The following is a 12903-nucleotide window of genomic DNA, read 5'->3' as shown; positions in this document are numbered from 1 at the left end:
AGTGGCAGAACTGGAACTGGAATGATGCAATTATACATGCTCAACATGACTTTCACATTTTCTGTTCCCAGGAAGTCATTGCTGGTTGAATCAGTCTGCCTATTAGAGTCTATTTTCATTTCCATCAGCTCTATAATTCCAAAATATCCTGTTACTTGGATGAATACCCTGCTCAAACCTATGTTTAGCTATATTATTTGCCCCTTGGATGAATAGTTATTTCTCTAACCAAGTCTAATCCATGCTACGCCCCAAATTGTCCATACACTGCTATGCTTTTGAAACATCACTTGTGCTGTTTTTGCTGCCTAGAATATTCTTCCACATTTTCTGATTGAGAATAGTCTACTAGTTCTTGGAAGGTAAATCAAGTATAACAATATGTCTATTCCAACATACCAGATCCAGCTTAGTAAAAATTTGTGTTACATTGTATTGCTATTATTTACACATAAGCTTCTTTCAAAGTGTGAGTGACATTGCCTTCTTCTTTGAATCCCCAGTAACTAAAATAGTGCTTTATTGAAAGGGCCCTATGAATGCTTGATGAGTAAGTGATGCTATCCTTAGGTTCATATTGAATGTGAAACACCCTCAGAACAAGACTCTGGGTGCTACGAAAATACATTGGTATTAAATATATTGTCAATGTGATTTTGGAAACATCTTCACTGACTTACTGAGATGTCAAGGATTGTTAGAATAAGCTTTCAATGTACTTAATTTGGGGGGATCATAATTTAAGGCTCCCTTTTAAACATTGCCTATAGTATCGGCTGAAAAAATAAAATTTAGTTCATCATGTGAATTTGAGTTCTCTCAAGACTATATTCCAGTTTATTTTTTTAATAAAACTGGTATATATTGAAAACGCTTGCAGTGGAAATTCAGACAGGTACTTTTAAACTGAGGTTTTGTATCCAGGATGTGGATGAGTGAGCAAATGTGTCAGTGGTGGGTGGCTTTGAATAATCTTAATTGGAGAAATTGCTGAGCCAATCTTTCCATTCCAGTTTGACTTTATTGCAAAATAAAAGGGATTGAATTCCCAAGGCCAAATTAACATTATAGAGAAAGTAACGGATGGAGGTGCAAGATGACAGACTAGAGGCAGCTAGGATACACCACTCTCACAGAGTGGAAACAAAGTGGTGAGAAAATAGCAGCTCTTTAAGAGAATCATCTAAGGGACCAGTCAGGATTCACAGAGGAAGTGAGAGGACCCACAGAGAACAGAGAGGAGCCCAGCTGGGCAGGGGTACATCACAGACTGAAGTGGAACTGGGAGAAGCTCCCTGGCAAGGGGAAAGGATGAGTGAATGCAGATCCCCAGGGGATGCACACATCACACACAGATGTTTGCAATCCTGGGAATGGAAGAAGCCACTAACCTCCCTGTACCATCCCCCTGGGCATCTAAACTGACACAGAGAGCCTCCTGGAGTTTTTGTAGAGCCAGAGGTGAAGCACACACGGAGCTCTACAAACCCAAGATCCCTGAGCAGTCCTGCACCAGCTGCCATAGCCCTGATACTGGCAACAGCATGGGTGAGGAGGGGCAGTTAGACTGCCCATGCTCCTCTATGCCAGGCAAGGCTCAGCTCTGGCATCCTGCACAACAGCCCCACTCCTGCCTGAATTCCATAGGTGGGCACAACTCTGTGTTCCCCTAAGAACCAAGTATAGAGCAGATCATGATCCTACTGCTCCAAGCCAGATATTTTGGCTTCCAGTGCAGTGACCCACCCCCACCTGAACCCTGCAGGCTGGCACAGTTATTTGTTCCCCTGGAAAATGCCCAGACAGTAGATCATACATCTCCATCCCAGATGCTTTAAGCCAGGCAAGGCTCTGCTCAGACACCCAGCACAGAGTCTCTGCCCTTCTCTGAACATTGCAGTGCATCACAGCTCTACATTCCTCTGGGGCAAGACTCCCAAAGGTAATAGATAATGCTTGGCACTTTTATGTGCCCCCAACAGTGAAATCCAGCATTGTTCAAGTGGGAGGGAAGTGCAAGGGTGCCACATGCCCCACAGCCACCAGTTTCTGTTGCCCCAGCTGAGGGGTCCTACCCTTTCCAGTGAAAGACCCACAGCACAGCCACCCGACTCCCACCCTGACATTTTACCTGTGGCCTAGAGCCCTTCTGAAAACCCAACTCCCACAGGCCTGTGATATTCTTTCAGACTCCCACCACCTAAGCCTTCTACCTGCCCCTGCCAGAGAGTTTGGTGACCCAGGGACCAGCACCTGAACTCTGGGCTAGCCCAACCCCAGTCGAACCCCTCCCAGATTCACACATGCTGTCCAGCAGGCCATCTAGGAGCCTGGGAACTGTGGAACTACCCCATCCCAACTCTGCTGGCACTTGATCACTTCCCTCAGGGCTGACACTAAACAGGCTGTCACCAGCATGACCAACACCAAGTCACATGAGCCCACTCCTTTACAAGTAGCAGCAATATTACCACATCAGAACAGGCAGTCCTTAAAGACACCTCTATCAGGTGAAGTGATGAAGTTATACCCTGAAATCACTCCCACAGGGAGTCACAAAACAGGCATTCCCCATAGGTCTCAACCACATTTCAGTCTAGAGATTCACTATAGTGTGCATCTCAACTAGAAATCATGAGCCCTGGAACATGAGTATGACAAGGAAACAGATTATGTTCTTGCCTATCTAAGATGCAGAACCAGTGCAGCCTCTCACCCCCCACCACACAGAGACCTCGGTGCAATTCACCAGGAACTCCTCCCAACGACCCTTACCAGAGATGGAGCCTGTGCTTGCCATTGGAATACACATAAGCAAGCCAGAGTCTCCACCTATGCCCAGCTGTGTTTCACCACCCTGGTAGAACAGGAAGCTCGGAACACCTCGCACTCCACTGTCCATTTCTTCACATGAAACAACAAAGAGCACCTCACTGGAAACAAAAAGCAAGTCTATAACCACCCGCTTGTGTGGCAGCTAGGTTTTACCTGCAACTGCCAGCTATTGGCCTGTAGGTCAAACCCCACAACCTAATACAAAATCTGTTGACAGAAGAGCATAGGACTAAAGAAGCAAAGTCAAAAGATCCTATCCAACAAAACTTTCTCCATATGAAAAGGAACCAGTGTTAAGAATTCTGCCACCGTAAAAATCTGAATGTTGTAACAACAACAAAGGCTCACTCTAGCTCCCCAGCAATGGTCCCTAGCCAAAATGGAGGCACAAAGATGGTAGATGGAGAAGTCAAAGCATGAGTTGGAGGGAAACTTAATGAGATCCAAGTTTGAAGTCAACACAAAGAAATCTATAAAGTAATCCAGGAAACAAAAGAAGAGGTAAACATCTTACAAAGAAATCAATCAGAGCTACTAAAACTAAAACACTCACTTAAAAAATTTCAAAATACAACTGAGAACTTTACCAATACAGTGGACCAAGCAGAAGGAAGAGTTTCAGAGACTGATGACCAATCTTTCAGAGAAAGCTAATCAGACCAAAAAAAAAAAATTACGAATTAAAAAAAAAGTCTTTGAGGACCAAACCTACAAATTACTGGCATTCCTTAGAGAGAAAGAGAAAAAGTAAACAACTTGGAAAACATATTTGAGGGAATAATTTAAGAAAATTTCTTGAATCTTGCTAAAGAGGTAGACATCCAGATACAAGAAATCCAGAAAATACCTGCCAGATACTCACCAGACTGTCTAAGGTCAGCACTAAAGAAAAAAATCTTAAAGGCAGCTAAGAAAAAGGTCAGATTACATACAAAAGAAACCGCATCAGGCTAACAGCAGACTTCTCAGCAGAAATCTTATAAGTCAGAAGATACTGAGGGCCTATTTTTAGCATTATCAGAGAAAAGAAATACCAGTCATGAATTTCATACCTTGACAAACTAATCTTCATAAGCAAAGGTGAAATAAAATATTTTGCAAACAAGAAATGCTAAAGGAATGCGTTACCACTAGAACAATCTTATAAAAGATTCTTAAAGGAGTCTAAACATGGAGGAAAAAGAACAATTATCTTTCCACAAAACTATATCTAAATACATAGCCCACAGACACTCTAAAGAGACTACACAATAGTAACTACAAAGCAATGAGTTAATGACTTTGAGATAGTATCAAAACCTCAGTATTAACCTTGAATATCCATAATCTTAACACTCCGCTTAAAAGGCACAGAATGGCAAGTTGTTTTAAGAAAAAAAAATGCGAGACTCATTCATTTTCAGTCTTAAGGGACCTATCTCACATGTAACAAGGCCCACAGACTCAAGGTAAAGGGTTGGATAAATATCTGTAACACAAATGGCAGAGAAAAAAAGAGTAGGGGTCACTATTCTCATATCAGATAAAGTAGACTATAAACAAATAATAGTAAGAAAGGACAAGGAAGGGCACTACGTAGCAATAAAGGGATCAATGCAACAAGATGACTTAAGTATCCTAAACATATATGTACCCAACACTGAAGCACCTAGATTCATGAAACAAGTACTTCTAGACCTTCAAAAAGACTAGACAGCCACACAATAATAGTGAGGAACTTCAACACCCTATTGACAGTAATAGACAGATCATTGAGGCAGAAAACTAATAAAGAATTCCTGGACATAAATTTGACACTTGACCAATTCAATATAATAGTCATCTGCACCCATCAACCACAGAATACACAGTCTTTCCATGTATATCGCAAAATATACTCTAAGATTAACTATATGCTTAGCCATAAAGCAGGTCTCAATAAACTCATAAAAATTAAAATCATACTAACCATGTTTTTGGAACACAATGGAAAAAATACACAAATCAAGACCAAGATCCCTCAAAACCACACAATTATATGGAAATTAAATAACTTGTTCTTGAATGACCTTTGGGTAAACAATGGAATTAAGGCAGAAAATGAAAACATTCTTGGAAATAAATGAAAACAGACACAACATACCGAATTTTCTGGGATACAGCTAAAGCAGCATGAATAGGAAAGTTTATAGCACTAATGCCAATATCAAGAAGTTCAAAAGTTCTCAAATAAACAATCTAACATTTCATGTAGATAAATTATAAAAAATGAGAAAAAAAACTAACCCCAAAGCTAGCAGCAGAAAAAAAAAAAACCAAAATCAGAGTAGAACTGAACATAACTGAGACCCAAAAATCCATGAAAAGTTTAACAAAACCAAAAGCAGTTACTTTGAAAGAATCAACAAGATCAATAGCTAGCTAGCTAAATTTAAAGAGAGAGAAAAGATCCAAATAAGCACAATCAGAAATGACAAAGGTAACATTACAACCATTGCCACAAAAATACAAAAGATCCTCAGACTATTATGAACACAACTATGCATGCAAACTAGAAAATGCAGAGGAAATAGATACATTTCCAGAAACACATGTCCAAAGACTGAGTCAGGAAGAAATAAAAACTCTGAACAGACCAAAATCAAGTTCTGAAATCCAATCAGCAATATAAAACCTACCAATCAAAAAGAGCTCTGGATCATATGCATTTACAGCTGAATTGTACTACATGTACAAAGAGCTGGTACCAACACTACTGAAACCATTCCGGAAAATAAAGATTTATACCATACTCATTCTATGAAGTCAGAATCACTCTGATACCAAATTCTGGCAAAGACACAACAACAACAACAAAAAGAAAACTACAGGCCAATATCTCTGATGAGCATAGGCCCAAAAATCCTCGACAAAATACTAGTAAACTGAATCCAACACCACATCAAAAAGTCAATTCACCACAATCAAGTAGGCTTTATTTCTAGGATGCTGGTCTGGTTCAACATGCACAAATCAATAAATGTGATTTATCACATAGAGTTAAAAAAAAAAAAGAGACATTATTATCTCAATAGAAACAGAAAAAGCCTTTGACAAAATCCAGCATCCCTTCATGATTAAAAACTCTCAATGAACTAGGCATAAAAGGAACATAACCCAAAATAATAAGAGCTGTCTAAGATAAACCTACAAACATTACACTAAACAGACAAAAGCTCTTAACATTCTCTCCAAGAACTGGAAAAGACAAGGATGTCCACTCTCATACAGGCATCCAATTAAAAAAAAGTCAAATTATTTCTCTTAGCTTATGATATGAATATATACCTGTAAAGCCCTGAAGACTCAATCAAAAGGCTTCCAGAGCTGATAAATGACTTCAGTAAGGTTTCAGGATGCAAAATGAATGACATGGTTTGGCTCTGTGTCTCTACCCAAATCTCATCTCCAATTGTAATCTCATACATCAATGGAAGGTACCGATGGGATGTGATTAGATCATGGGGCAGATTTTCCCCATGCTGTTCCCATAATAGTGAATAAATTATCACAAGATCTGATGGTTTAAAGTATGTGGCAATTTCCCCTTCACTCTCTCACTCTCTTGCTGCCATGTAAGATGTGCCTTGCTTCCCCTTTGTCTTCCACCATGATCATAAGTTTCCTGAGACCTCCCCAGCCCTGATGAACTGTGAGCCAATTAAACCTCTTCTCTTTATAAGTTACCCAGTCTCAGGTAGTTCTTTATATCAGCATAAAATGGACTAATACAGAAAATTGACACCAAGAGAGTGGTGAACTGCTATAAAGATAGCAGAAAATGTGGAAGCAACTTTGGAAGTGCGTAACAGGCAGAAGCTGGAACAGTTTTGATGATTCAAAAGACAGAAAGATGTAGGAAAGTCTGGAACTTCCTAGAAATTTGTTGAATCTATTTGACCAAAATGCTGATAATGATATAGACAATGAAGTACAGGCTGAGGTAGTCTCAGATGGAGATGAGGAACTTACTGAGAACTAAAGTAAAGGCCACCCTTGCTATGCTTTAGCAAAGAGACTGGCAGCATTTCACCCCTGCCTTAGAGATATGTAGATCTTTGAGCTTGAGATAAATGATTTTAGCTGGCAGAAGATATTTCGAAGTAACAAAGCATTCTAGAAGTGATCTGGTATATTCTAAAAGCATATAGTCATATGCATTTACAAAGAAATGGTCTGATATTGGAAGATATGTTTAAAAGAGAAGCAGAGCGTAAAAATTTGGAAAATTTGCAGCCTGACCATGTGGTAGAAAAGAAAAACGCATTTTCCGGGAAGAAATTCAAGCCAGCTGCAGAAATTTGCATAAGCAAAGAGAAGCCAAATGTTAATAGCCAAAACAATGGGAAAAATGACTCCAGGGCATTTCAGAGATATTCTTTTTAGCCCTTCCCATCACAGGCCCAGAGGGATCACGGGGAAAAATGGTTTTGTGGGCCAGGACCAGGGCCCCACCACTCTGCATAGCCTTGGGGCATGTTACCCTGCATCTCAGCTACTCCAGCTCCAGCCATGGCTAAAAGGGGCCAAGGTACAGCTCAGACCATTGCTTTAGAGAGTGCAAGCTCCAAGCCTTGGCAACTTCCACATGGTATTGGGCCTGTAGGTGCATAAAAGACAAGACTTCTGCTTTGGGAGTTTCCACCTAGATTTCAGAGGGTATATGAAAATGCCTGGATGTCTAGGCAGAAGTCTGCTGCAGAAGCAGAGCCCTCATGAAGAACCTCAACTAGGGCAGTACAGAGAAGAGATATAGGGTTGGAGCCCCCACACAGAGTCCCCACTGGGGCATTACCTAGTGGAACTGTGAGAAGAGTGTCACCACCCTTCATGGTAGATCCACCAACCACTTGCACCACACACCTTGAAAAGCCACAGGCACTCAATGCCAGCCCATGAAAGCAGCCATGGGGGCTGCACCCTGCAGAGACACAGAAGCATAGTTCCCCAAGGTCATGGGAGTCACCCCTTGCATCAGCATGTCATAGATGTAAATTATGGAGTCGAAGAAGATTATTTTGGAGCTTTAAGATTTAATGGCTCCCCTGCTGGGTTACAGATTTGCATGGTGCCTGAGCCTCCTTGGTTTGACCAGTTTCTCCCTTTTGGAATGGAAATGTTCACCCACTGCCTGTACCTCCATTGCATCTTGGAAGTAACTAACTGGTTTTTGATTTCACAGGCTCATATGCAGAAGAGACTTGCTTTGTCTCAGATGAGACTTTTGACTTGAACTTTTGAGTTAATGCTAGAATGAGTTAAGACTTTAAGGGACTATTGGGAAGGCATTTTTGGTTTTGAAAGGAGAGAAGGACATGAGATTTGGGAGGGACCAGGGGTGGAATGATATGGTTTGGCTCTATAGTCCCCACCGAAATCTTATCTTTAATTGTAATTCCCGTGTGTCAGAGGAGGAGCCTGGTAAAAGGTAATTGGATTACAGAAGCATTTTTTTTTCTCCCCATGCTGTTCTCATAATAGTAAGTTGTCATGAGAGCTGATGGTTTAAAAATGTGTGGCAGTTTCTCACTCCTGCCACCATGTAAGATGTGCCTTGCTTCTCCTTTGTCTTCCACCATCATTGTAAGTTTCTAGAAACCAGAAATAAAGCCACACCTACAATCATCTGATCTTTGGTGAAGGCAACAATAACAAGCAATGAGGAAAGGACTCCCTAGTTAATAAATGGTGCTGGATAACTGGTTAGCCATATGCATAAGATTGAAACTGGACCCTTATCTTTCACCACATACAAAAATTAACTCAAGATGGATTAAAATTTAAAGATAACAGCTATAAAAATCCTAGAAGAAAACCTAGGAAACACTTGTCTTAACATTAGCCTTGGCACAAAACTTTTGGCTAAGTCACCACAAGCAATTGCAACAAAAATAAAAATTGACAAGTGGGACCTCATTAAACTAAAAGAGCTTCTGAACAGCAAAAGAACTGTCAAGAGTAAAGAGACAACCTACAGAATGAGAGAAAATATTCATGTATTAGTCTGTTCTCACATTGCTATTAAAAAATTACCTGAGACTAAGTAATAAAAAAAGGGCTTTAATTGGTTCATGGTTCTGCAGGCTATACTGGAAGCACGGCTTCACCTGCTTCTGGGGAGGCCTCAGGAGGCTTCCAATTACAGCAGAAGGTAAAGGTGGAGCAGTCATCCCACATGGCAAAAGCGAGAGAGAGAGGAGGAGAAGAGAGATGCTATGTACTTTTAAACAACCAGACCTTCTGAGAACTCACTATCACAAGAACAGCACCAATGAGATAGTGCTAAACCATTCATGAGAAACTGCCCACATGATCCAATCGGTTCCCACCAGGCCTCAGCTCCAGTATTGAGGATTACAATTTGACATGAAATCTGGGTAAGAACACAGATTCAACCATATCAATTCACCATGGATCTGAAAAAAGATCTAATATCCAGAATTTATAAGGAACTTAAATAAACAAGCAAAAACAAATAACCTCATTTAAAAATGGACAAAGAACATGAACAGACACCTTTCAAGAGAAAACAGAGAAGCGGCCAATAAACGTAAAAATATGCTCATGATCACTAATCACAGTGAGAAACCCACACCAGTCAGAATGGCTATTACTAAAAATAGAAGAAAAAATAAAACACATACTAATGAGGCAGTGGAGAAAAGTTTATGTACCGTTGGTTTGAATGTAAATTAGTTCAGCCACTGTGGAAAGTAGTTTGAAAATTTCTCAAAGAAAGTAAAATAGAACTACAATTTGACCCTGCAACCTCATTATCGAATATACACTAAAAATATATAAATCATTCTTTAATAAAGACTCATGCATGTGTATACTCGCCACAATAGCAAAGACATGGAATCAACCTAGGTGCCCATCAATAGTGGACTAAAGAAAATGCAGTACATATATGCCATTGAATACTACATAACCATTAGAAAAAATGAAATTATATACTTTGCAGCAACATGGATAAAACTGGAGGCCATAATCCTAAGCGAATTAACCCAGGAACAGAAATCCAAATATGTCTTCACTCATAAATGGGAGCTAAACATTGAGCATCCATGGATATAAAGATGGAAAGAATCAACACTGGGGACAAACAGATGGGGGAGGATGAGAGGGGGTTGAGGGTCAAAAATGTACCTATCAGGGACTATGCTCTGTATCTGGGTAACAGAATCATTTGTACACCAAACCGTAGTGACACACTTTACCCATGTTACAAACCTGCACACATAGCCTCTGAACCTAAAAGGATAATTGGGAAAAAAAAAAGAAAATGACTTGCATGTTCCTGGTGTAGGGCTCTCAAAATTAAAATAAATAATAAATATTATTTAATAAGGTCAACATCTATCAACTGTTGACATTAAAACTTGATGTATAACAATATACAAACATCATTAATCTGGAGCCCTGAAATCCTGTAAAGAATTTCTCACATCACCTTCTGCACTCTGGTGTAGAATTTAGAGGGTAACAAGTAAAAATCTATAATGCATAATACATTCCCATTAGGAAATCCGTTAAGGCTTTACCTTAATGCCTTTTACTCAAGAGCTGATTGTTAAAGGTTGCAGTAGAGCTAGATATTAAACTAATGACTGCATTCATCACACAAAAGTCCTTTTTTCAATTAAGTGGAATTGAGCACTGTGTGGATTTTGAGAAATATAACCTTCTTATTTCATCTTTCAAGGTAAGGCTTGTGTTTGCAAAAACATGTTAAGCTTTGCTACCTTTCCAAAATGAGAAAGAGGTAAAGCATAAAATACAAAATATCAACAAAGTTTCGCTTGCTGGAGCAATAGGCTAAATTTACACAGCCAGGAGCCAAAAGTTATTCTTCCTATGCCCTTTTTTTTTTAAAAAACAGAGTTTTGCTCTTGTTGCCCACTCTGGAGTTATTCTTCCTCTGTTTTTTTTTTTTTTTTAATGGAGCTTTGCTCTTGTTCCCAATGGTGCAATCTTGGCCTGTTGCAACCTCTGCCTCCTGGGTTCGAGTGATTCTCCTGCCTCAGCATCCCAAATAGCTGGGATTACAGGCACGTGCCACCATATGCAGCTAATTTTCTATTTTTAGTAGAGATGGGGTTTCTCCATGTTCGTCAGGCTGGTCTCAAACTCCCGACCTCAGATGATCTGTCTGCCTCGACCTCCCAAAGTGCTGAGATTACAGGTATGAGCCACCATGCTCAGCCATTCCCGTGCTTCTGATTGTGTTGTAGTTATCTGGGTAATTCTCCTTCTTACAAAACAACTTGTACTGGGAATATGAATAAGATTTCTTTCCTTGGAAAATTCATGTACAGAAAACAAGTGTGTTCTGCAAAATATGTGCTCTACCCCCTTTATCATTGGTGGGAGAGGCTACCTTTATCATTGGGTGGCAGCATTCAAGTTACTTTTATTTCCATTACCTTTCATGTGCTTTGCTACATTTCTAATCTTTGTATAAATATATATCTTATTGTAAAAGTACAATAACTTGAAACTTGTTTTCAAACTTATTTTGGCTAAAGATCAGGTATACTAAGCTCACGCTGACCTCAGTCAGTTATTTTCAATCCTAAAAATGTATCCTCTCTGATATCTGACATGTCTCCCAGTCAATTTCTCCCAGTAGCTGTTAGCCATGAAACAGTTGTCTTGTACTTGGTATTGTCTGTGAATGCTTGAACTTGATCATTGTGGTTCAATTGTCAATTTAATTGAGTAATGTTCACTTTGGGCAATATTGGAGTTAGTTTTACACTTATTTAAAACAAAATGTATTCTAAAATATTACGTTAGAATTCAACATTGAATCAGAAAGGTAGTGTTTATGCAGAAAGGTATGGAAATAGAATTGTGGGTCATACATTCAATAGTAATAAAACTGATCTAAAGAATGATCACATTCTATACTTTCTCACAAAAAAAATAGTTTTATGTAATCTAAAGAAGGACTGAATCCACAAAAGATAGTTTGTTAAAATTTTATTCCCGAGATACATACAAAAGGACAAGGCTATATCCCTAGGAAAAAAGGATATTTTAAAATAATGGGAGACTGGTGTGACCAATTAATTAATCAAGTACTAAAAAGATTTTACAAAAAATATCGAATAAAAAGTCTAAATGAGAAGGTATTATTGTGTCATAGCTTAATTGAAACGTCTTTTTTTTTAGTGGTAAAAAGCTCACTCTTATAATTGATGGCAGTCCCGATTCAATAAAATACAGTAACTTCAATTTAAAAACAAGCTAATGAAATATTTTAAGACTAACATTATTAGAAAAATCTAATACTCCTGGAGACTGAAGAGTGTTGTGGAGCAGTATTTGGCAGTGGATTCACCACAATGCCCCAAATTCAACACTTTGAATTCTCCACAAATGCTTCCCCTCCCGCTTCTCCAGTTCAGCGCTCTCACATTTCCTGATGTCCTTGATGGAATGTCTACAGTGACTCTCAGTTATACACATTCAGTATCTATTCACCCTCATGTTCTCCCCTGCTCTCCAGGAAAGTGGCTATATCTATTTGTGCTTAAGCATAACAGACATTGACCTGCAACTGTAAAACTGCCATCTCTGTTCGAGAGATGATTCTCCAGGCACCTCAAATAAAAATGGAAGATTTTGAAGTGGCCAAAAAAAAGAAAGGGTTAATTTTTAGCTGATGGTCTAAATTTTGAAAATTCACATTTTAGAGAATTCTATATTTCTTCTACTTCCTCTATCCCTAGGATGCACAATTAATCAAATTATAGTTACTTGGAGCATGGAGATTTTCATCTTCCACGTAGTTTCACATTATCACAAAAAAAATTATAATTCGTGGCTGCAGGTTGCTAAGAATTGTGACTACTTCCTGAAACAAGCAATGTTACCATTTCTATTTTCTCCTTGTTTCCAGGTTTGTCTTACAAAGTATACACAGATGTTAAAATTACTGGAGTGGGAGAAGAGAGAGGTGAAAAATCCTGCATACTACATGTGCACCCTGCCTGGGAATCAAGGGAGAGAGTTCACTTAGTGATCAAATGCTTGGCTATAGAA

General features: G+C 39.2%; 1 long non-coding RNA gene across 3 annotated transcripts in view; it reads right to left on the bottom strand.

Annotated features, from left to right (window-relative positions):
- The window catches only part of LOC118151595 (uncharacterized), an 84458-nt gene that overhangs the window by 56735 nt on the left and 14820 nt on the right, over positions 1-12903 (bottom strand). The window lies entirely within an intron of this gene.

This window comes from Callithrix jacchus, chromosome 2 (genome assembly GCF_049354715.1).
Source record: "Callithrix jacchus isolate 240 chromosome 2, calJac240_pri, whole genome shotgun sequence".
Lineage (NCBI taxonomy): Eukaryota > Metazoa > Chordata > Mammalia > Primates > Cebidae > Callithrix > Callithrix jacchus.
Note: the sequence above shows the minus strand (reverse complement) of the source record. Positions and strands in the feature narration are given on the sequence as shown.